The sequence below is a fragment of the Callospermophilus lateralis genome, chromosome 11 (genome assembly GCF_048772815.1).
Source record: "Callospermophilus lateralis isolate mCalLat2 chromosome 11, mCalLat2.hap1, whole genome shotgun sequence".
Lineage (NCBI taxonomy): Eukaryota > Metazoa > Chordata > Mammalia > Rodentia > Sciuridae > Callospermophilus > Callospermophilus lateralis.
In genome coordinates, this window is record NC_135315.1 from 114,680,210 (window position 1) to 114,702,678 (window position 22,469).

Sequence of the window (22,469 nt, forward strand, 5' to 3'; positions counted from 1 at the left end):
ATACATAACCTTTTCTGAGCTTAGATTTCTATACTGATAAGTTGAAAATAATAATTTCTGTGTATTAGGATTGTTTTGAGAACTAAATGAAATTATGTAGGGGCTGGGGATGTGGCTCAAGTGATAGCGCGCTCGTCTGGCATGCGTGCGGCCCGGGTTCGATCCTCAGCACCACATACCAACAAAGATGTTGTGTCGCCGATAACTAAAAAATAAATAAATAAATATTTTTTTTAAAAAAGAAATTATGTAAAGTGTCACAGAGATTAAAGAATCAGTAAATGGTAACCGTGTTTTCAAAGTTATCATAACTATATAGTGTTCTGATTATAAAACATGAAATGAAAGTTTTTACCCAAAGTATACAAGAGTCAAAACATCATATTGTTTCCCTCATTGCTAGATTTTAAGGTTTTCTTTCTACTGCAATATGAACTTCCACTTTAACTTAAAGTAGGAATAAACATGCATACATTCTCTTTTTAAAATATCATATCATATGCCATAAAGTTTAAAATGAAAAAACAATGTTTCCACCCAAATTCTCAACATTCAAAGTAATCATTGGTAAAATTATATAGATATGGATACACAAGTTCATATAAATAGATTTATACTAACCAAACTTGAATTTAATCTCTAGCACTCATTAAATTCCAAATAAATTTATATTTCAGGAATATTATTAAATTTTTATTGGGACCCTTTTGCTCTTTGATTAGGCTAAACTCCCAGATAATGCTAGGAAGATATCTGGAGCTCAGAGCAATAGCATTATTTTTTTTTTTTATTTTTTGGTACTAGGAATTGAACTCAGGGGCACTTAACCACTGAGCCATATCCCCAGACCTTTTTTGTATTTTATTTAGAGACAGTGTCTCACTGAGTTGTTTAGGGCCTTGCTAAATTGCTGAGGCTGGCTTTGAACTTGCTATCCTACTGTCTCAGCCTCCCAAGCTGCTGGGATTATAGGCTGCACCACTGCACCCTCCTACAGTAGCATTATGAACATAATTTTTTTATTACATGCTTTTTGAGACTGTTATCCAGAGAACATTATTCTCTCTGGCCAAAAATGATCCTACTTATTCTAAAATTTATTGCTGGGTTGCTGACAACCTGAGATTCCATCTCCGGACATGTTGATTTATAAGTAAGGAAACTAAGGGCTGGAGAGGCGGGGTTAAGTTAGCCAGGGTGACACATAAATGTATTTTAGATTTCAATGACTGCTTCTTAAAATATCTAATAAGTTCCATAAAGTAAGAGTTTGCAGAAGTCACTAAATTTGGAGATTTAGATTTATTCCTTCTTTATTCATGTTTGAATGGATTTTAGAATGCAAATTTAAACATACAGCAGATTATATTAGATGACCTTTAATTGGATGAGTGGAGAAAAGATGTCAATTCTAAAGTCAGCTCTGAGAACCTGTGCTAAAATTCATGGCACTCGATAAATTAGTTCTCTTTCTCCCCTCTTCATTCTGTTCTTACCCACATAGAATAATTTTGTCTCTCATCAGTCAGAAACTCATTCTAATAAAGTAAGTTTGTTCTTTTGTCTCTAAAGGCACAGTCCTAATAATCTAGTACACTGGCCCTCACTTTGGAATCAGGGCATTCAGTTATATTCGCATAACTAGCATTTACTAAGGACATTCCTGTGTTTGTGTTAGGTCCCAAACTAGGTGAAACACTGCTCAGGCCCTCAGATTGCCTAAGAGCAAACTGAAGTCAGTGCAGCACTGGCATGGCTTGATGTTGGCCTGATAGTGGAGACTCAGTGACTTCTAACAAACTAAAATCAATTAATATAATGGGTATAGTCAAAGTAAAAGAGCCCCTTAGTCATCTGGAGAAGTCAGGGAAGATTTCCTGAAAAGGTAGCACTTGAAATGAGACTAGGAGTTTGTTTATGAACAACACAATAAATAAATAAATAGGAAAACTATTCCAGCCAAAGGAAATAGAACTCAAAAGCACAGGCTTGTATTTAGATTGACATTTATTTTGCAGCAAAAGAACAACGTGCTTCTGAAACATTTTTACTAATATCTCATGATTTCTAAAATTATTCTATTTCTGAACATCTCAAGAATCAAATTTAGTTGACCCTCCTTTACGTTAATAGAATTTGTAAACTGACACCTAACCTTTTATAGCATCCCTCTTCAAGTTCTAATTTGTTTGTGTGTGTATGTGCATGTGCTACTGTTATTCTGAGATTATATGTATGCTTCTTTACAAATAAGCAAATTGAGTAAGTGAGCTTTTCCAGAGCTAGGCTATAGTGCTATCTGTTATTTAATTATTTAATTCTCATATTCTGCTTCAAAAAGATACCAATGTTCTTTAAATTAGGTGCTTCATGTCTCTTATATGTTACCATTCTTTTATATATTTCAAATACATTTTTAAAAGAATAAAGGGAAAATATTTAAAAAATGAACTAAAAATTAAATTAGTCATCATTTAAAAAGAAGCAGTCACCTGCAGCTCCTTCACTATAATCAACCACTGTAAATATGACCACTCTAAAAGATAGTGATAGGGCTGAGGTTATAGCTCAGTGGTAGAGTGCTTGCTTCTCACTTGTGAGGCACTGGGTTTGATCCTCAGCACCACATAAAAATAAATAAAGATATTATGTCCATCTTTAAAAAAAAATAGTGATCTACATTATAGCCTGACTGATAGGATTTGGGGGATGATTGGGGGAGTTCCGGGGATTGAACTCAGGAGCACTTGACCACTGAGCCACATCCCCAGCCCTATATCGTATTTTATTTAGAGACAGCATCTCTCTGAGTTGGTTCGTACCTCACTGTTGCTGAGGTTGGCTTTGAACTTGGAATCCTCCTTTCAAAGCCATCTGATTCTCTGGGATTACCATGTGCCTGGATGGTAGGATTTTTGATAGTGACGATGGCTGAGAATATTGCTCTGTGTGTTGTTTAGCACCCTGGACTGTGTTTGCTTTGTATAATATTTTTATTTTATTAAGATATACGTTATAAAGAGCTTTCACATGTCTTCTGTGACCTGACTTCAGAATTTATGAAAAGATTAAATTGCAAGTCAGTCTCTAAAATTCTTTCCATTTCATTATATCTCTTTTTATTCTAAAAATCCTCTTTGGACAATTCATATTTAGGAACTTATTTTCTTAGCTAGACACAGTGAAACATGCCTGTAATCCCAGTGGCTCGGGAGGCTTGGGGCAGGAGGACTGTGAATTGAAAGCCAGCCTCAGTAATTTAGCAAGGCCCTAAGCAACTAAGTGAGACCCTGTCTCAAAATAAAAAGGACTGGGGATGTGGCTTAGTTGTTAAATACCCCTGTGTTCAATACTCAGTATCAAAAAATAATTTTTTTTCTTGCCAGGAACAGTAACACACACCTTTAATCCCAGCTACTCAGAAGGCTGAGGCTGACTTCAAACTTGGGATCCTCCTGCCTCAGCTTCCACAGTTGCTGGGATTATAGGTGTGTGCCACTATACTCAGTATGTCTTGTTTTTTAAGTGCTAAATGAAGGCCCTTTGGTCTAACTACTGAGTATAATAATTGCAATCAGAATAACAATATTTTTCTCTCTGTTCTCTCTTGTGTTGTAGAGTCGACAATTAGAATAAGAAACTGGGACCACAGAGGAGCACAGTCTAAATAAAGAGGCTAGGAAATGGGCCACACGTGTGGCACGTGAGCACAAAAATATTGTTCATCAACAACGGGTAAGTGTAGTAGAATCCTGGCCACATTCAGCTTAAGCCAAGTGTCAGACCCATTTAAGGAGCTAAATTTTATTAATGTCAAAAGCACCCATATATGTTTTTTTTTTGTTCTTTCTCAAACTCAACAATATAGTCTTATCTATTTATCTTAAAAATTCTGTAAACCTTGTAGCAGCAACACATTAATTCACCTGTTTGCCATAAAATTGCCTAAGAAAGACTAGTGATGGTGTATTACAGTTTGTTGGCCGGGGGAAGAGGCATACATATGATAAATTAAAGTAGACTTTCATCTCTCAAGACAAGTTTTTTTGAAGACACAGTTGTAAATTCCATGAAAATATATTTTCAAGACTAAACTCCAAGTGCAAAGAAATTATTTTAAATATGGTATTTTTTTTAGTTTGATTTTTAGTATCTAGATCCTCTTTCTTTGACTTCACGTCCAACTTCTTAAAAGAATTGTCCACACTTACACATCCTGACCTCCCTCCTACTTTTCAGCTCATTGTGTTTAAGCTTTGCCTTGCTTTCCTTCTGATCATTCCTTTCCTTCTAAATTTATCATAATCACCAGTGATGTCTGTTGCAAGATCCAAAGTGGACACTTGATCTCTCATTTTTCTTAACCAATCAAGTTTCATCATAACTAACAACACCCTTCTTCTTAAAACACTCTTCAGCCCTCTGTAACTCAGCATTGTTCCAGTTTTCCCTCTTCCTCTTCAGCCTGTCTAGATTCTTTCATGGGTTGCTCTTTCTCTATCCAATGGTTAAATATTTAAATTCCTTAGATTCCTGAACTAGGCTGTCTTTTTTTTTTAAACTCTTTACTCTCCCTATGGTCCATCTCATACACTGCTATTTTTTCACTTTCAACCTAATCATGAACTAATATTTTCAACATTGGGCCTTGCTTGCTGCTGTATCCCATGTATTTTTTTGCCTACTTTGACATCTTATTTCACTTGTCTCACAGGAGACAATGTTTTGGGTTTTTGGGGTTTGTTGTTGTTGTTTGCTTTTTGTGGGTTTTTCTTGTTGTTGTTGTTTTGGTTTTGGTTTTTTGATTATTAAACTGGGAATTGGACCCAAGACTGCTTTACCACTGAATTGCATTCCCAAACCTTATTTTATTTTATTTATTTATTTGGTACCTGGGATTGAACCCAGGAGCACTTAATCACTGAGCCACATCCCCACCCCTCTTTTTTATATTTTATTTAGAGACAGGGTTTTGCTCAGTTGCTGAGGCCAATGTTGAACTCACCATCCTCCTTATTTTAGCCTCCTGAGCCACTGGGATTACAGGTGTATGCCACCACACCCAGCTTTGTGTCTTATTTTAAAATAGGTTCTCACTGTGTTGCTGACAGTCTTGTTAAGTTGCCGAGACTGGCCTCAAACTTGGATCTTCCTGCCTTAGCCTCCTGAGTCACAGGATTACAGTCATCTGCCACCATACCCAGCTTAAAAAAAATTTAAAAAGCATTTTTTTAATAATGTCTTTCAGGGGCTGGGGATGTGGCCCAAGCGGTAGCGCGCTCGCCTCGCATGCGTGCGTCCCGGGTTTGGTCCTCAGCACCACATACAAAGATGTTGTGTATGCCAAAAACTGAAAAATAAATATTGAAATTCTTTCTCCCTCTCTCTCTCTCTAAAAAAAAATAAAAAAGATTTATTTTAAAAAAAATAATGTCTTTCAGTGTTCTGGGTATTGGTAGTCTCAACTTGGCAGTTATCACTTTATAATAATCAGATAATGGCCAGTGCTGGTGTCATCTCATGTGAAATAACTGGTTCTTTTTTTTTAAAGAGAAAGAGAGAGAGAATTTTTAATATTTATTTTCTTTTTAGTTTTCGGCGGACACAACGTCTTAATTTGTACGTGGTGCTGAGGATCGAACTCAGTGTCGCGCGTATGCCAGGCGAGCGTGCTACTGCTTGAGCCCCAGCCCCAGCCCCAAAAATAACTGGTTCTTAGGCTGGGAAGATCTAAACAGTTGGGAACCAGAATGCTAGGGCTTCTTACACATTTCTGTCTCTGTGTGGTCTCTCCACATGATCTCTCCAACATGGTGGCTTTAGGTTGGCTATACTACTTACATGGTAGCACAAAGCCCCAAAGATATAAGTTCCAAGAGTGAGAAAATAAAACCTGTGTATTCTTTTGACCTAGCCTCAGAAACATCATTGGGATTGTTGAATCATATTTTATTGAGACAATCACAAAGGCCTGTCCATAGTTCAAGGAGGTAGGACATACACTCTACTTCTTGGTGGAGAAGTAACGAAGTTGGAAAAACATGCAGAATGAGAAATGTAGTAACAACTTTTTGAAAAACATAGTCTTCCACAGTATATTTTATGGTTAAAAGTTATAATTAAAACTTCACATACCTCTGACATGCAAAATACACTCACTTCTTATCCCCCAAAGCCTGGGATTTTGGGTTTTTTGTTTTTGTTTTTTTTTTTTTTTTGCTAAAATCTGTCCACAATTAATAAAAATTGTAAACCAAGAGCTAAAGCTCAGTAAGCCTGAGGCAGGTAAAACACAAAGAAAATCACACCACAGTGCATCATAGTCAGCTTTAAAATACAAAAAATGTTTAACAGTTGTCAGGCGTGGTTATATACACCTATAATCCCAACTACTCAGGAGGCTGGGGAGGAGGCAATCACAAGTTCAAGACCTGCCTGGACAACTTATTGAGACTATTTAACAAAAAAAAGGTTGGGGATGTAGCTCTGTAGTAGTAGTCCCCAGGTTCCATCCTAGTAAGAGATATTGGGATGGGGGGGGGGTGGTAATTGATTGTCCATGATGAAAAATCAAAAATGTTTCCTTCAAGATCAAGAACAAGATAAGAATGTTCACTTTCACCATGTTTACTCAACATAGGAGTTCTAGAGCAGTTATAGCAAAGTTGCCATAGCAGTTATAGCAAAGTTGCAGGATGCAAAATAAAAGCAAAAAAATCAGTTACATTTCTAAATAACAATGAGCACTGCAAAAAGGAAATTAATACATCTCCAGTACCACAGCAACAATAAAAAAAGGAAATTAAGAAAGCAATTTCATTTCTAGTAACACCAAAAAGAAAATATCGAGAAGGTAAAAGACTTGTACACTGGGAACTACAAAAACATTGATGATAGATTAAAGAGGGCATAAGTAAATGGAAAGACAGTTCATGTTCATTAAGTGAAGGTATTGATAAGATGACAGTTACTCCCAGAATGATGTCCAGATTCCATGTAATTCCTATCAAAATCCCATTGGGAATATATCCAGAATTCATGGAACTGAAGGCAGATATTGTTTGGGGTTTGTTTTATGGGGGCTTCTTTTCATGTGTTTGTTTTGTTTTGTTTTGTTTGTTACTGGAGATTGAACCCAAAGGCATTTTGCCTCTGAGACACATCCACAGCCCTTTTTCTTTATTTCGAGACAGGGTCTCATTAAGTTGCTGAGGCTGGCTTTGAACTTGTAATACTCATGCCTCAACCTCCCAGATAGCTGCAGATATTGTTAAATGGCACTTAATACCAAAATGTTCTTCAAATTCAATGTAGTTCCCTTCAAAATCTGAACAGTGTTATTTACAAGAAAAGACAAAGCCATTCTAAAATTCATATGAGATCTCAAGAGACCCCAAATAGCCAAAATAGTCATGAAAAATAATAAGGTTAGAGAACTCCTACTTCCTGATTTCAAAGCTTATAAAACTGCAGAGATTGAGGTAGTGCAGTACTGGCATAAGGACACATATATAGACTTTAACTACATATGAAATCTATTTTTATTTATTTTGGAGGGATGGGTACTAGGGATTGAACTCAGGGGCATTCTGCCACTGAGCCACATCTTCAGTCCTGTTTTGTATTTTATTTAGAGTCGGGGTCTCAACTGAGTTGCTTAGGACCTCACTTCTGCAGAGGCTGACTTTGAACTTGAGATGCTCCTGCCTCAGCCTCCCAAGCTGCTAGGATTATAGGCTTGCGCCACTATGCCCAGTATATGAAGACTATTTTTAAAATACCAGTTTTCTCCATATATTCAATGTAATACAGGTTAAATACCCAGCATTTTTTTAATTAACAAGCTAATTCTCAAAGATATGTGAAAATGCAAATCATCTAAGATAGCCAAAACAATTTTGAAAAAGAAGGATTAGATTTGAGGGCTTTCTCCACCTGGTTTCAAGACATAAAACTATACTAATCAAGATGTTTTAGCATTGGTATGAGGATATACTTACAGATGAATGGAACAAAATGAAGAGTCTAGAAGTAGGCCCACGCATATATGGTCTGTTGATTTTAGACAAAGGTATAACAAACTTGTAAAAATTATATATATATATATATATATATATATATATATATATATATGTATATATATATATATATATATATATATATATATATATATATATATATATATATAAAACATGCCTTGCACATGTGAGATACTGGGTTTGATCCTTAGCACCACATAAAAATAAATAAAATAAAGGTACTGTGTCCATCTACAACTAAAGAGAAGAAAACAAGATTGAGTTCCCTGTCTCCTTCCCAGCTATTAGCTAGAGGATGTCTTTAGCCCCTAGAAGCTACTCTTCCTGGTCCTTGCACTTGTGCTTCCGGTCTCAGAATCAGCAATGGCACACTGAATCCTTCTGCTTAGAATCTCTAATTTCCTTTCTACCCATCTCTTATCTTACTCTAGCCAGAGAAAATTCTTTGCTTGAAAGATATCACATGATTATATTGAACTCACTTAGGTAATCAAGGATGATCTCATTATTTTAAGGTTCCTAACTCTAATACTTCTGCAAATTACATCATACATACCCACAGTTTCAGACACCAGGGTATTTACACCTTCAAAGCCATGCTGCTTATTACAATGATAAAACAAGAAAACAACATCTATCATCACCACTACTTTTCAGTGTCATATAGGATTAGTCAATGTATTAATTAAAGAAAACCAGTTAAGAGATTTAAATATTAGAAAAAGGCACATCCATCATTATTTATTAATAATATATGTACCCAAAATACCAAGACCCAATTGTCAATGATGGTTTAGTAAAGTGAACAAATACAAGAATATATTTTTAGAAATCATTAATTTTCCAAGGTTAGGAATCTGGCTCAGTGGCAGAGCATTTGCCTAGCATGAGTGAGGCCTGGGTTCAGTCTTCAAAACTGAAGGGAAAAAGGAAAACTTTAGTTTTCTCATTAATCAGAAATAATAAATTGCAAATACAGTGGAAAAAAGTTATTCATCACAGCAGTAAAATACTGATAAGGTAAAGGAATATAAAATTTTAATGAAACTTAGAAAATATATTTGGAGAAGCTTGACATTCTGGCTCTAAAATTTACCTGGAATTCTTTTTATAAACACACAAGAATGAGACTTACCACATACTAAATCATAAAATAATGACCACAGAAATTAACTGTGATCTAATACAAAAAAATAGCAAATCTATTAAAGAACATATGATAATTTAGAATAATGATCTTATCAAGATACCATTTTTGGCATACACAATTGCTAAATCCATTTACTAAAGGATTTACTAATTCTTTTCCCCAAAGATTTGAAATGTCAATCAAGATGCCATTTTTCAGGTAGGAGGGAAATATAATGATGACCAGTGTATTAAAAGCTGCCAAGAAATTATTGTTAGGTCTGATAATGGTATTATGGTTGTATAAAACAATTCACATTTAGAGATATTTATTATAACACGTAGGAATAAAATGACTTAATATCGATTTTTTTTTCTTCAAATGCTGTAGCAAAGAACAAAAAGGATAGGTAAAGCAAATTTTAACATTTTTTTGAATCTCAGTTATTAATATATGGGATTTATTGTAATAGATGCTCTAAAACCTTCAAGTATATTTGAATTTTTTTATAATAGAAAACATGTTAGCCTGGGGGTATGGCTGAGTGATAGAACATGTATATGCTTAGCATGCATGAAGCCCTAGGTTCAATTCCAAGCACTACCAAAAAAAAAAAAGTTAATGGCATTTCAAATCTTTGGGGAAAAAAGTTAGTAAAAATCCTTTAGTAAGTGGATTTAGCAATTTTGTATGTTTAGGGAAAAATACACCATTAGGTTTCTTTCTTCCACTATATACAAAATAAATTTTAGAAAACTAAAGAGCTAAGTGCTAAGCGCTAAACATATGACTATTAAAAAACTAGAAGAACCTAGAATATTTATATATATATATATATATATATATATATATATATATATTTAGTTATCAGTGGGCCTTTATTTTATTCATTTATATGTGGTACTGAGAATTGAATTCAGTCTCTCACACATGCTAAGCAAACCCTCTACCACTGAGCCACAACCTCAGCCCCATATTTTTGGTATATTACAGATACCCTTTTTTTTGGACGGGGGGTGGGGATACCAGGGGTTGAACTCAGGGGTACTCAACTACTGAGCCACATCCCTAGCCCCATGCCTTTTTTAAATTTTACTTAGAGACAGGGTCTCACTGAGTTGCTTAGCTCCTTTCCATTGCTGAGGCTGGCTTTGAAATTGCCATCTGCCTGCCTCAGCCTCCAGAGCTGCTGGGACTACAGGCATTTGTCACTGCGCCCAGCCATATACCTTTTTAAACAAAACAAAACTCAGGAGCTATAAAGGAAAAGACTGATAAAATGTGACCACATAAAAATTAAAAAATTCCCCAAAACAAAAGAGCATTAAAAAAGGAAAGGGGATAGAGTAGAAGGAAATGTTTATAACAAATAATAGGAAAAAAAGGAGTAAATATCTTGAAAGAAATATATTTTAATAATAATTAAAAGATTAAAAAAGTGAATTGAAATAGAAGTACAAATTGCTAGCAACATATAAAATGATTCTCCATTAATTAGAGACCTGAAAATATGGTGAATTACATTTATGGATTTCTGGATGTTGAGCCAGTGTTCCTGGGATGAAACCCACTTGATCATGGTGCACTGTCTTTTTAATATGTTTCTATGTGATTTTCCAGCATTTTACTAAGAATTTTTGCATTTATGTTCATCAGGGATATTGGCCTGAAGTTTTCTTTCCTTGGTGTATCTTTGTCTGGTCATAGGTTGAGTTTAGAAGGGTTCCCTCCTTTTCTGTTTCATAGAATACTTTGAAGTGGATTGGTGTTCTTCTTTGAAGGAAGGTCTGGTAGAACTCAGCTGAGAATCCTTCAAGTCCTGGGCTTTTCTTTGTTGATAGGCTTTTCATGGCATCTTCAGTTTCATCACTTGAAATTTACCTGTTTAAATTTTGTATATCTTCCTGATTCAATTTGGGTAGGTCATATTTCTCTAGAAATTTGTTGATGTCTTCAAGATTTTCTGTTTAATTGGAGTATAAGTTTTTAAAATAGTTTCTGATCATCCTCTGTATTTCAGTGGTGTCTGTGGTGATATATCCTTTGAGTTTTTTCCCTTTTTCTCTTGGTTAGCATGGCTAAAGTTTTCTCGATTTTATTGATTTTTTTTTTGAAAAACCAACTCAACAGTGAGATCATTTTTTAAAAAATACATTGGCATAATTTTAAAGATTGGCAAAATTCAGTGTGGGTAAGATACAAGGAAGAGTAGGTACAACTTTGTGTAGATAATCTGGTAATGTCTATTAAAATTAAAATGTGCAATTTCTGCTTTTATATTTTTTATCTTAAATATTCTTACATGTGTTCAAAAAGTCATTGACTTTTGTACAAAACGTCATTGTACAAAGGGTTCTTTGTACAGAGTCACGTATAATGTTGAGAAACTTGAAAATTCAAAAGGAAAATAGAGTAAGAATAAGTGAAACATGGTACAGTTAAATTCTTGGATCTATAGATTAATTAAAGAGAATGAGGTCAGTCTATTTATACAGACATGAAAAGCTTTCTTAGAAACATTGAAAAGATAGTATATCTAATTTTATTTTTTTAAACAAAATTTTCTGTTTGTTTTTATATATAGAGAAATGCTCAAAAGTGGTTTAGAAAAAATAAAAATTAATTGATGGTATGACAGTTTTACCCCATAATGGATTATACAATGTAATAAAAAACTTTTGCCATTTTGCATTAATTGTTTTGTAACAGTATTTTATATTCATGTAAATTTTAAAAACTAAAGGTATGCATGTCAAAACTTGTACAATCCAAGTAGGATCTGTAGATTGAGCCAATGTCAATTTTTGTACTCTATTGCAGTAGCCCCTACTTATCTGCAGTTCACTATCCATGGTTTCAGTTACCTGAAGTCAACCACAGCCCAGAAATGTTAAATGTAAAAGTTCAGAAATAAACATTTTAGATGTTTTAAATTGCACACCATTCTGAATAACATGGAAGTCTCATTCTTTCCCACCCAAGATCCAAAACACTTTAACCATAATTTTTACGCTACGTACCCTATCCACCTGTTACTTACTGAGTAGCCAGTTAGATTATCAAATCCGCTGTTATAATATCAGAGTGTTTTGCTTAACCTTTTATTTTACTTAATAACGACAGAATACAAGACTAGTAATGCAAAGAAGGCACCATGACATAAAACAGATTAATTCTTCCACTGAGAAGCATCGTTGCAGGGCTTATAGAAAAATACATAGTAATTTTAGAATTCAGTATTACCAGCATTTTTAGCATCCATTGAGGGTCTAGGAAAGAATCTCCTGAGGATAAAGGGAAACTACTAATGTAAAGTTATATAAATTTTTACCACTGGGGGAAGTTGGGTGAAGGGAGTGTGTACTAGTTTTGCAACTTACAGAGTCTATAATCCAAATTTTTAGAATTAAATAAATAAATGAAACAAAATTACAAGTTAAGGAAAGGATAATAATTTGTTAAAAAAGGAATCATGGTTTTAGTTACTAAAATCTTTCAAATAATCATTCAAGGAACAAAGATGAGAAGGAGGATTATTTTCTGTACCTGTTTTCTCTTTAGGTTCTAAACGAACTTGAATGCCATGGAGTTGCTGTATCAGAACAAAGCCGAGCAGAACTGGAACAGAAAATAGATGAAGCTAGAGAGAATATTCGTAAAGCAGAGGTAAGGGGGCAGCTAACTATGGCATTTTGCAAAACTCCAGTCAATGTCACAGCTGTGATGTACACCTTTGAAGCTGAGTTCCTACACTTATTAAGTTGAAGGGGAATCACCATTTAATTTATGTCCACAGTAGTATTATTGAGTGCCTGCTTTGTAGAAAGTATACATATAGCAGACTTTGAACCTGCTGTGAAGAGTTCATAATCATGAAAATTACATAACAAAAGAATTAAGTCACAATAAAGATATTAAAGTTTAACAAAGTAAAATGATAATCAAGTTAATGGTAGAGATATTTATGTTTATATATAAAATGATAACTTATATATTATAGAATATATAATAACATTTATATATAGTTTATATATTATATAATCATACATAGTAATATATTTATATAAGATTATATATGTTTATATTTAGAACCTAAAAAATCTCCCTTATATGGGTGGTTTCTGAATCCAGGGGCATGAACTGGGTCTTCAGCAATAGAGATTTGGTTGAGAAGCGATAGGGCATTATAAAAGTAATTTTTTTTTTTTGACTCATGAGATCTTTTGAAAGTTGTATAAAAACTATGAAACCTCTCCCACAAAAAAAGAAATGTACATGTTGTGTACAGCATCAGAGTTCATCAACCCCAGGCTAATACTTCTTGCCCTAGAGGGGGAGAGGTCAAAATGAGAGAACAAGAAAGTATTAGCAAAAGGGGGCAGGCACAGGGTAGAGTTTGGCAGTTGAAAGTGATTAGAATAACAGATTTTTGTAAGGAAATGTGATAGAAAGTAAGTAAACTAGGTCCAGTTCACAGAGGACACACATGTGTATTCATCTACTCTGCTACAGCATGATGAAGGGATATGGAGGTAGACATTTAAAAAAAAAAGACCAAGACTTTACAACTCTCAAGAGATATGTTCTTATTAGAAAAGCCTAAAAAATGCCAAAGATAACCAAGACTGTGAAGCACAAGTGCCAAAGAGTGGCCATGCAAGTATGCTTCAGGAAGTGGAGGACACGGGGAGCATTGGGGGAGGGGTTTTCAGAGCAGAGGTAGGACTTAGGATGGTGTTGGCCAGTGAATAGTATTTAATTAGTCAGGGAAAAGGGAATAACATAGATCTGTGGCTTGCAACCTCAAGAAACAGAACTTGAACCAAAATATGAAGGTAGGAAGGAGGCAGGTTTTAGTTTGATGTTGAGAAATATTTTCTAAGAGTCAGATCTTCTGAGTGGCAGAATAAGTACATAGTGCAACACTGTAAGGGCTCAGGATTCTGGGCAAGCATCTGTCAGGGACTCTGTACAAGGAATTCTGGCATTGGTTGAAGGTAATCTAAACTAGTGATTTTCAAACACCCCTTTATTGCTCTAGAGGTTTTGAAAAAGTGCTTCCGTGGTTGTGGGGTAAGGGTGAGGTGACAGAGGCAAACACAGGGTATATGAGCGTGTTTTTGACAGAGCCCCATGGAAGTGATTTGAACCAGAATGGGTTTGGCATCTTCATGGTCTAAAGAAGCTCCGGTAACCTCTCCTCTGCTTCTTTCCTGGCATAGTCTGACCCACAGCCTCCATAGTGAGAAGGGCAGGGTGTGCAGTGAGCAGACATTTTCCTCTCTGAATTCAGAGTCACAGCTAAACCACTACCCTCTGGTGCTGGCCAAGTACTGCTGGCGGGCCCTTGCCAGTTTGGAAAACACTGGCTTGTGGTAAAAGAGATTATTATTCTATTGTTTTGTTTCTCTTCACTCTGGATGAAGCCAGTATTACAGCCTTAGTGGAACAGAAGTGATTACCTTAGAACAAGTCTCAGAAATTTTCTGAAGGGATTGTACTTATATTTTCCATTTACAGACTCCATCCATGGTATCACTATCTAGTACCTTAACTCCACTAGTGCCTCTACTACCACATCTTTTATAGTAGTAGTACTAACAGCTGTCAGTCTAAATAAAGGCCTAAATAAAGGCCAGTTGACCTTTTATTTCCCTGAGTATGAGTATGCTAAACTACACTGTTAGCTTAAAACTAAAAATATAAAGTGAGATTCCCACAACAGAATATTTCACCTCTCCTAATACATTTAAGTCTGCATTCTCAAAGATCATTTTCATTCCAAAATATGGAATATGCTAAAATTATAATGTCAGATTATCTCAGTTTTGAATGTCTGTAAAATGTAATTAATTCTATTTTCTTAAAATGATCTCTCAGTTTCCTCATATTAGAGAATTTTAAAAAAATTCCCAGCTAAAATTAACTGGCAAATAGGAGGGGATGTGTATTTGGGCAGTACTTACAAGATTGTCATAATGAAATTTTTTGATAGACTAGAAAACAAGAGAGATTGACATTAATTGTTTTGTACATACCCTTTTTCTTTTCTCTGCCTGTATATCTTTTGCATTGGTTTTTCTGAATTGCATAGTTACTCAATAGCTTTTTACCTAATTATAAATACCTGTTACAAGAGAGAGAAAGGTGGTTAAAATTGCATTATAGCTTTCAAGTTTGGTTTTTAATTCCTGCTAACAAGAGCCTTATTAAGAATCTGCTTTATCCAGTCTTTCCTATATTATGTCTCCATTCAGTATTGCTAATTAGAATAAAAGTCATTTGTGGTCTTTTGTAATAGGTTAAAGAATCTTCCAACTAGAAGAAATTCAAAATATAAAAAATGCTTTTCCAAAGACTAGAGATCTTTAATTCTTGTCTGGTTAATTTGGGGCATATTTACTAACTGATTAATTCAACCACTGCATCAGCTATGTTCCAGATACTGATGAAAATACTATACTCACTGGGCATGGTGGCACACACCAGTAATCCCAGTGACTCAGGAAGCTGAAGCAAGAGGATCACAAGTTCAAAGCCAGCCTCAGCAACTTAGTGAAGTCCTAAGCAACTTAGCGAAACCCTGTCTCAAAATTAAAAAAAATAAAATAAAATAAAATAAAAAGGGCTTAGGATGTGACTCAGTTAAGTTCTCTGGGTTTAGTCCCAGATACAACAACAACAAAAAATAATACCAATAGTGATGGACAAACTCTTGTTTTACTGTCATGATCTTTGGATTGTCTCAGGAGTATTTGTAGGAGCTATATCATGTCTTCAGCCTCTAATTCAGGAATTTGAAATAAGACAACTGTTTAAATGAAATGTTAATTTTTTAAATTTTATTTTTATTTTTTGATACCAGGGATTGAACCTAGTGGCACTTAACCACTAAGCCACATCCCCAGCCCTTTTTAATTTTTTATTTTGAAACAGATGGTTAGGGCCTCACTGAGTTGGTGAGTCTGACCTTAAACTTGCTTCGATCTTCCCGCCTCGGCCTCCCAAGCCACTGGTATTATAGGCATGCGCCACTATGCCCAGCTAATAATAATGTTCTTAGTATGGTATTTAGGAATTCAAATTTTTTGAAATGCCTTTTGTCATATACACACACATTCATCATTTATGTTATTTTTTACATAACTATTTAAAAAGTAATAGCTTAGAGTGTTACAACATAATGATGTTAAATGTAATTCCCATGTTACTACAATGAAAATGGCTATACAATATACAAAAAGAAATGAGAAGGGAACTAAAACATGACACTGAAAAATCAACTAAACACAAAATACAATAATACAGGAGGAAGTAGGGACTAAAAAGCTATAAAGCATATATAAAACAAACAGGAAGACAGAAGTCCTTCCTTATCAGTAATTACTTTAAGTGTAAATGTATTAAATTGTCCAGTCAAAACTTAGAAATTGGCAGAAATTTGCTTTCTATAGGAGACTCAACTTTAGATCCAAAGACACAGACAGATTGAAATAAATGGGTGGAAAAAGATATTCCATGCAAATAAGAACCAGAAGAGATCAGGGTTGCAGAAAGACAAATACTGTGTGATTTCACCTGGATGAGGCACCTAAAGTAATCAGATTCATAGACAAAAAGTAGAATGGAGGTTACCAAGGGCTGGGAGAGGGAGAATGGCAAATTGTTGTTTTTTGTTTTAGTACTGGGGATTGAACCCAGGAGTGCTCAGCCACTGAGCCATATCCCCAGCTCTCATTATATATATATATATATATATATATATATATATATATATATATATATATATATATATATATATATATATTAGAGACAGCATCTTACTGAGTTGCTTTAGGGCCTCTCTAAGTTGCTGAGGCTGGCTTTGAACTCACAGTCCTCCTACCTCAGACTCCCGAAAAATTATTGTTTAATGTATAGGGTTTCCGTTTTGCAAAATGAAAGAGAGCTGGAAGATAGTGGTAATGGCTGCACATCAGTATGAATGTACTTAATGCCACTGAACAATACACTTCAAATGGTTAGTTAGCATGGAAAATTTATGTTACATACACTTTACTACAATAAAAAAGAAGGTGAGCCAGGCGCAGTGGCACATACCTGTAATCCCAGCCACTCAGGAGGCTGAGACGGAGGATCGCGAGTTCAAAGCCAACCTCAGCAATGGTGAGGCGCTAAGAAACTTAGTGAGACCCTGTGTCTAAATAAAATACAAAATAGGACTGGGGATGTGGCTCAGTGGTTGAGTGCTCCTGAGTTCAATCCCTAGTACCCCCACAAAAAATAAATAAATAAATAAAAAGAAGATGAGGGCTGGGGTTGTGGCTCAATGGTAGAGCACTTCCCTAGCACATGTGAGGCACTGGGTTTGATTCTCACCACCACACAAATAAATAAATAAAGCTATTCTGTCCATCTACAACTAAAAATATTTTAAAAAATAAAGAAGAAATAAATAGATAGATGGATAAATTTAAATAAAAATAAAGGTATTGTGTCCATCTGCAACTAAAAAAATATTTTTAAAAAAGGTGTGTGTGTTCTTTAAAGTAGCTTGTAAAGAAGTCAAAAGTTTTAAATAGTAGTCTAGTCTATTCATGACTTATGTTGTTTCAGAATGTTTTTTAGTTTACATTATAACTTTTTTCTGGGTTGGTCGAGTTCTGTTTTTTTGAACAATGAAATGATTAACACAACAAGGAAAAAATAATGTGAGAAATCAAAGATAGGACATTTTTAGTAACCTCCTTTGGTGTAAGATCTGTAAGAGGAACTATAGACTACATTATCCTTTGTCCAAGATGTTCACTAGATTCTATGATCTGAATTAAATGTGTATTTGAAAACCAAAGTCCAGCCAGGCACAGTGATGCACACCTGTAATCCCAACAACTTTGGACATGAAGGCAGGAGGATCATGAGTTCAAAGCCAACCTCAGCAAAAGCTAGGCACTAAGCAACTCAGTGAGATCCTGTCTCTAGATAAAAATACAAAATAGGGCTGGGGATGTGGCTCAATGGTTAAGTGCCTTTGAGTTCAATCCCCAGTACCAAAAACAAACAAACAAAAAAAAAATTCAGAGTTCGGTTATATAGTATCAGTGAATTAACAAAAGAAAAATATCAAATTATTCTTTATATAAGCACACTTTTATAGATACAAGTTTCCCCCACACCTGGTACTAGGGGTTGAGTGATTGAACCCAGGGGTACACTACCACTGAGCCATGCTCCCAGCCTTTTTATATTTATGTTGAGATAGGGTCTTGCTAAGTTGCTGCAATTGGCCTCAAACTCACAATCCTCTTCCCTCAGTCTCCTGGGTTGCTGGGATTACAGGTGTGTGTCACTATGCTGAGCCCTGTTTTATCTTAAATTGTCACCTCATAGAGTGCTATCATACATGAGTAATTTAAAATTACTGTGCTACTCTTGTCCCTCAGTGACTCAAAAATAATTAAGACCCTTGTTGTAATGTTATAAAAAAAATCCAGTTATGTAAAAAGGTAAGGCCTCATTATTACAAGGATAATGAAATGACAAGTTTGAACCTACTATAAAAACAATTTTCAATCATATTGTGTCCAAACTTACATTATGTTAGAGCCTGTTATTGTGCAGTTTTACTGTACTCTTAATGTTAGCAGACCTCTTAACTAATCACTTTTTTTTTTTTTTTTTGTATGGGGAATTGAACTCGGGGCATTCGACTACTAATACCTACTAAAATAGGCCACATCCCCAGCCCTATTTTGTATTTTATTTAGAGATCAGCCTCCCAAGATGCTGGGGATAATTATAGGCATGTGCCACCACACCAGGCAACTAATCATTTTTTAAATTTTTTGTTGCAAAAATTTTCAAGCATACAGAAAAGAGAAGAATAAACATGGACTTACTGACATCTATATTTAACATCTATATTATGTTTTGCAATATTGGCTTTATACGTTTATTAGACTGACACATTATTTCTGTTCTATAAGGTGCAAGTTAGGTCTACCAGCCTAGTTAGAGGCAGGTTAGATTTTAGGCTGGAATGCTTCAGTGGTGATGCCATGTTTTCTATAACATCAGGAATCATATAGAATAAAGTTGTCTGCAGTTAATGATATGAGTGGTCATTTTTTTTAAGCTAAGGGCAATAATTTAATGCAGTAAGCTAAATTCACACAAAACTTGTATACTGTGAACTACAAAAGTGGTTTTTGTAGTTACAGTTTTAGTCAACTACACATTTCCACAAGTACTTACAAATATGTTAAAAAAACACTACCCCAAATGCTTATCCTACCATTAGGTCATTAAACATTGCCATTCCTGCTCCTGAAAGTAGATGATTGGGAAAATGAGTTCTAAAACTTAAAAAGTAACCTAGGTCCAAAAGGTTTTAAATCAAAAAAGTGTTTCAACATAGAAGCATCAACATGAAACTTTTAAGTTTCTAAAAAAATAAAAATAAAAAATCACTCTTTAGAAAATATTAAAACAAATTATCATTTAAAACACATAAACATTCTTACAAAAACTTGTAGTTTCAAATATCATCTCCTTAAAAGAAAACCAGTTCACTATGTTTAATAACATCTCAGACCACTGTTGTCTAAAAACTTCAGAATATGTAAGGCATATGTCTCAGCTGTCATAGTCAAAATGACACTTAGATTTCACATATTAAACAGCTATAGTATAGCTTATAATGGCACAAATATACCTAACACATAAATACTACTTCATCCTTTAGAAAGTCAAAAGTCAGAAGGAACTGCATAATTTGTAAGGTACTTTAACTTACGTGTAGTCATTAAACTCAGTAAGTAATTCAAGTATAGTCATGTAAAGGCAGGTAATTAAAGGCTCAAGGACCACTCTAAAATCAAAGACATTAAAATAAAGGCTGAAAACTTTGTTTCCTCCATCTTTCATTTACATGCCTAGATATTAGGACATTACTGAACAAAATACACAATTATTATATATGATTTCCACAGAATATAATGAAATTTCATGAAGTACAAAAATTATCAATATCCGTAGTTTGCTTCATCAAATGCTTTTCTAGCTCGTTTCAATTCTTCATTCATGGTAAGCAAGTCTTTAACCCTAGCAAACTTCCTTGGGTCCTTTCGAATCAAGAAGACCATATCTTCAACTTGTACTCAACCTTGTCTTCCAATTGACATTGCCTTGTGAGTCATTTCAGTGATGAACTCAATGACAAGATCTTCAAGAATATCCACTGACTCAGTGTAAGGATTCTGGTCATCCCCAAACCCATACATCATACATCGTAATTCTTTAGAAAAAAGTCTCTTTCTTTTACCCTGTCCACCTTCTGCACCTCCTCCAATTTCTTCATTTTCCTCCTCAAAGGTCGGGTCTTCTTCCTCATCTGCCATCATGAGTGGTCACTTAATTAAGGTAGTGCTACTGGGTCTTTCTCCTGTAAAGGTTCTTTTTTACCCCATTGTGTTTGTCGAAGTATTCGTTATTTCTGGTGTTGTGAATAGGTATTTTCTATCTTGAGTATTGTTCTGACCTGATAGGTTTTTTAAAATCAACTTTATCAAAATATACTATATATACAGTAAAATATAACAATATTAAATGTATAATTCAATGAACTTTGACAAATACATAGCCTAAATCACTACCACAATCAAAATATAAAATATTTCTGTCATCTCAGAAAGTTCTCTTGTGACCAGGTAACAACGGAAGTGTTTTCTGTCTTACGGATTAACTTTACTTATTCTGTATTTTCTTTAAATGAAAGAGAGTATGTACTCTTGTATCCAGTCTCTCCCTTTCGATACATATATTTGCTTGCCCATTTACCTGTTCATATATATTTGGGTTATTTCCAGATTTTTACTCTTTATTTATAAGAATATACAAGTAATATACAAGATTGGACATGTTTTGATTTCTCTAAAAGTGGAATTGCTAAATCATATTGTAAATGTGTGTTTATAAGAAACTGCCAACGTGTATTCCAAAGTGACTGTACCATATTATACTCCCAAGATATGGGAGTTCCAGGGGCTGGGATTGTAGCTCAGAGGTAGAGCGCTCGCCTAGCATGGGCGGGACCTGGGTTCAGTCCTCAGCACCACATAAAAATAAAGGCATTGTGTTGTGTCCATCCATCTACACCTAAAAAATAAATGAATAAATGTTAAAAAAAAAAGGATATGGGAGTTCCAGTTCCTTCACCAGCATTTAGTATCATTGGTTTTTATATATTTGGCCATTTGAGTGGATATACAATATATTTCATTGTGGTTCTGATTTGCATTTGATTGCTAAAATGCTGAGTCTTATAATTTTTTGGCCAAACATATATCCTTTTTAGTATTTTACCCATTTTTAAAATTTGGGTCAGTCTTAATTCTATGTATTAATCATTTTTCAAATATATGTATTGTGAATGTTTTCGTCAGATTTTGGCTTTCTTTTCATTTTCTATATTGTAAATTTTTAATTTTGGTGAGATCTGATTTATCAGTATTATCTTATGGTTAAATCGTAAGACATTTTTGGCCCACACTAAAGTTGTGATATATTCTCTTATGTTTTCTAAAAAGTGTTGTAATTTTAGTGTTCTGTTTGGGCTATGATCCTAAGAATTATTTCAGTTGTTGAGGTCCAGTTTGAGTTAACAGTCATGGTTTTTCTTTTCAACATAGAGATGCAGTTTTCCCAGCAGTTTTCCTCATTACCTTTGCAACTCTACTGAATACAACTGACTATGTATGTGTGAATCTTCCTTTGATTGTGTTCAGTTCCATTGATCTATATGTCTATCCTTATGCCAGTGTCCAGTCTTAATGACTTTAGAATAATAAGTCCTGGGATCAGTTACTGTAAGTCCTCAAATTGTTTGGACTATTCTCATTTTCATCAGCTTATCAGTTTCTACAAAAAAAAAAAAAAAAAGATGGCTGGGATTTTGATTGGAATTATACTGAATGTATAAATCAATTTGATGAAAATTGACCCCTCAATAATATTGAGGAGTCTTACCCTATGTATTTTCAGCTTATGAATTTTTGTTCATTTTTTGTTAGATTAATTCAGTTGTCATTTTCTAAATCCCATATTATCTAAATTTGGCCCCATATTATCTAAAGTTGGAGTCCATTCAGAGTGTCTTCTGTATCCCTTTGATGTTACCCCCAATAGTTTGAATACTTTCTTTTAAGCACAACAAGCTTTCATAGGCTCACCTTATATTTTCCCTGCCCAGACTTAGAATTAGCTCCAAGGAGATCAGATTTATTTATTTGTTTGTTTGTTTG

General features: G+C 34.5%; 2 pseudogenes; one reads left to right on the forward strand and one right to left on the reverse strand.

Annotated features, from left to right (window-relative positions):
• LOC143637774 (F-BAR and double SH3 domains protein 2-like) overlaps positions 1 to 22,469 on the forward strand; it is a 138,030-nt pseudogene that overhangs the window by 79,075 nt on the left and 36,486 nt on the right.
• LOC143642262 (transcription initiation factor TFIID subunit 13 pseudogene) lies at positions 20,193 to 20,567 on the reverse strand (annotated as a pseudogene).